Source organism: Euprymna scolopes, chromosome 46 (genome assembly GCF_053919585.1).
Source record: "Euprymna scolopes isolate OS-2025 chromosome 46, ASM5391958v1, whole genome shotgun sequence".
Taxonomy (NCBI): domain Eukaryota; kingdom Metazoa; phylum Mollusca; class Cephalopoda; order Sepiida; family Sepiolidae; genus Euprymna; species Euprymna scolopes.
The window spans coordinates 153,009,106-153,013,411 of record NC_136527.1 but is presented as its reverse complement, the minus strand read 5'-3'; the positions used below and the strand labels follow the sequence as shown (position 1 = coordinate 153,013,411).

Here is a 4,306-nt window from a genome sequence, read left to right as displayed (position 1 = left end):
CCACTTTGATAATATTGTTCGAGAAGCAATTATATTAGAACATACAAATGAGTGGAGAAAAGCCCCATTCGTGTGAAGTGTGTGGATATTCTTGTTCTTGGAAATCAGATTTAGTAAAACATATGAGAACTCATACTGGGGAAAAGACACATTCCTGTGAGGTATGTGGGTACTCTTGTTCTGTGAAATCAAATTTAGTGAAACATATAAGAACTCATACTGGGGAAAAGCCATATTCTTGTGATGTGTGTGGATATTCTTGTTCTGTAAAAGCAAATTTAGTGACACATATGAGAACTCATACTGGGGAAAAGCCACATTCTTGTGAAGTGTGTGGATATTCTACTTGTAGAAAATCAAAATTAGTGATACATATGAGAACTCACACTGGGGAAAAGCCATATTCGTGTGAGATATGTGGATATTCTTGTTCTATAAAATACCATTTAGCGAGACATATAAGAACTCACACTGGAGAAAAGCCATATTCTTGTGAACTGTGTGGATATTCTTGTTCTGTAAAACCAAATTTAGTGATACATATGAGAAGTCACACAGGGGAAAAGCCATATACTTGTGAAGTGTGTGGATATTCTTTTCCTGAAAAAGCATCGCTAGTAAAACATATGAGAACTCACACCGGAGAAAAGCCACATACTTGTCATATGTGTGGATATTCTTGTTCTCAAAAATCAAATTTAGTTACACATATGAGAACACACACTGGGGAAAAGCCATATTCTTGTGAAGTGTGTGGATATTCTTGTTCTCAAAAATCAAATTTAATGAAGCATATAAAAACTCACACTGGGAAACAACAACAAACCAATCCTTAAGGACTGCAAAAGAGCGTCAAGAGAACTTGCCAGTGGCTTGTATTGACTATAAATGGAAAAGACAAAACAGACTTCAAATCTCAGTCTTCAGCGATGAATATTTCACCATTCCGATTCAGCCTTACACTTATCCCATTCAGCAAGCTGCTTAAAACTGTGATGCTGTTTAGAAGCAGGAAAAAAATAAAAGATTCTACTTATTAGGGACGATCTCAGACTCTATGCAGAGACAGAAAAACAGCTTGTCACCCTGATAGAAACTGTAAAGACTTTCACAGAGGATGTCTGCATGAAGTTTGCATTTTTCAAATGTGCCAAATGCACAATAAAAAGGGAAAAAAGACGACATCCGAAAATATTCGGTTCAACGATGGCGTTATTGAAGATCTAGGAGAGGATGCCACATATAAGTACCTCGGTATAGAGGAAAATGTAACTGTGGAGCATGAAAAAATGAGACATAAGGTGGAACAAGAATACACATCACGCCTTAAAAAGATCCTCAAATCCGAATTAAGCCCCCAAAATAAAATTACATCCATAAGTCAGCTTGCAATCCTTATATGGTTTTGGTATTATTGACTGGTCTCAATGCACTATCATTAGGCTAGCTACAAAGATCCGGAAACTCCTAACCTTACATAAAATAATATGCTGAAACCAATGCATAGACAGTAAAAAGAGTGGCCCTGATCTCACTGACAATAATCATGCATATCGAGCCACCATAGTAAGCATGGTAAGTATATTATGAGGTCAACAGTTATGACAATAGACATAGTGAGGACCAGGATTATCGTCTACCCAAACAAACCTCAATCACAAAGCTTGCTGAAAACTTTGGGGGTGTCATACTGGAAAATACTGACGAGGTATATGATGAACCAGAAACACAGATTGAAAGAAAAAAGAACAAATTACATAAATCCAGATAGACACAGGAAAATAAGCATGGGAACAGCATAAAAGTGCACGAATAGATAGGAATATTGGCAGATGGCCTTTGCACTGCCCACCACAACAAAGTATGTAAGTACCTCCATTGAAATATTTGTGAAGAGATTCAACTTGACAGATCGCTGAACATCTGGGAACATAAACCACCAATAACATCAAATGGAAAAGTGACAGTGTTCTATGACAAATACATGCAGGCGGGAATATACATAAAAGACAATGCCATCAAACCAGATATTGTTATATGGAGCATGCGCGAAGTAACTGCGCTCATTATCGACGTTGCAGTCCTAAACGATTTTGGCCTTAATAGAGCTGAACGGGGAAAGAGAACAAAATATCAGGACCTAAAAAATGATCTAAAACGACATGGTCTCTGAAAGAAATAAACATTATATCAGTTATAGGAGCAACTGGCTTAATAAAAAAAGAATCTTCCGCAATACTTATAAGCAATCCCTTGTAGACCAAGCTGTAACGAAATACAAATAACAGCCATCTATTTTTAAAAGAGCCCTCGGATATAAATTTAAATCATAACAGAATCAAGTGTTAGCTTTAGAAGGGAGCCCCTTGATCTCTTAAAACTTACGGAAGTTAAATAAAAAAATGAAAAGACATATTCTTACATTCTTTTATAATTTTCTTCCGTTGAAGATTGTAATGCTGGGTATGGGACAGCCAGACAGCTGCCAACATTGCGCTGCCTTTTATTGAAACCAACCGACACCTCTTTTTAGTATCCTCGCTGTTTTCTTAAGTGAAATTATTACACATACATTATGTTCTCATAAAAAGTGTGGAATAACAAACATTTGATGAAATTAAGTTTCCTGCATAGTCTTGTTCTAAGAAATCAACTGGAAAAAGAACCAGGGAACATGAACTATTACCGATTACATCAAACAGAAAGGAAATAGTTTTCTATGTCAAAGCACACAAGAACTGCGCTCAATAATGATGCTACCATTCTAAATGACTATGCTCTTAACATATTTATACGTGTAAAGATTAACAAAATATCAATACCTAAAAACGATTTGAAAATGGCATTGTCGGTTATTACAACATGTCTAATAAAGCATCTTACGGAATATATGGAAGACCAAACTAAAGCAAAATACAGGTAGCAATTATAAAGAGAACGACCACTATTATAATAAACGTTCTTGGAGATAACTTCAAATCGCAAGGAATTAAAGAATTTCTTTGATTACAAAAACGCATATGACAATAACTTTAATTGTATTAGCTTAACAATAAAATGACTGCCCATAAAAAAATGTCACAACACACATTATGTCATTGATGTAACGCCTCCCTCAAGGAGATGGTTATGACTCTTATTTCTCTGGATTCTCGAAACGTGTCGTCTAGACTCCTCGGAGGTTGTTACATAATCTGGTATGCTGAAAACGAATATCGAAGCAGCAGGCATGAAGAAAGACAAACGATTGTAGTCTATCTACAAAAGCTTAATTTTCATAAAATTATGTACAAAATGTTTTTACAATTCTCATTCAGATTTTGTAAGTTCTTTTCAAAGTCTCAACTCTCTCCAAAGACAGCGACCGACGGATGGATGAGGTGGGAAGGGGTCACGTTTCTGCTCTACTCTGATCTGAAACTCTCTCTGGCTCAACTCTTCTCTTCTCTTCTGACTAATTTTCGCACGACAGTCGTATATATAGTAAGGTAAGTAGATGCGGAGTGGAAATTCTCCCCAGCCAATAAGGTTTCGCCACGAAATCTCCACGAAATTTAAAGCTCCAGATACCTGGGTTGGCACCGTTCCAACACCTGTAATTCTCTCACTATTTTCAAGGACAGATCTCGATTCTGACATCCGACCCTGGGTTCATATAAGGCCAGACAAGGTTCTAAGTGAAATTTCCTGTCGTCAACTTTTAGCCGTAAAAATATATTTCTCTGGTTTTAAAACAATATCTATTTTGACATGAATAAAATATGTATATTTATCTTCTCTATCTTAAATCCTTGGGTTATCTGGCGTCATCCGGGAATACAAAGCTACCTCAGCGTAGTTCTAACGCTCCTTAATGGAGGATTACATTACATTCGCCCCCATTAGACTTTATTGAGTCTAATTCCTTAACACACCACTCCATCCTTTTTTTCAGTACGCCATCAGTTTTTTTTCACAGACCCCTCTTTCCATCCTCAAATTATCCGTCAACAAGACAACATACACACAATCCCATATCAACTGTTTTTATGTAGGGTTCTCCCCCTTTTTCATTCAAAAGTTCATAAGAAAGTTAATTCGAAAAAGTTCGTAAAATCATCAAAAATGTAAAAAGTTCAAAGTCATCAGGGCTAATATAATCATCACATGCATTTTTTTCTTTGATTATGTATTTTTTTTTCAATTCACATTAATAATTCAAAGATAAGATCATCATTAAAAATTGTTACTCATAAAATGCATTAAGTTCATCAAGTTACTTTCTTTGGTTATGTATTTTTTTTCAAATAACATTATTTCCAATTCT

General features: G+C 35.8%; 1 long non-coding RNA gene across 1 annotated transcript in view; it reads left to right on the top strand.

Moving 5' to 3' along the window:
- The window catches only part of LOC145270471 (uncharacterized), a 22,279-nt gene extending 18,507 nt beyond the window's left edge, over nt 1–3,772 (top strand). The window contains exon 3 of the long non-coding RNA XR_013865374.1: nt 1–3,772. This exon is cut by the window's left edge and continues 281 nt beyond it. This is a non-coding gene — a long non-coding RNA (uncharacterized LOC145270471).
- The last annotated feature ends 534 nt before the right edge of the window (nt 3,773–4,306 follow it).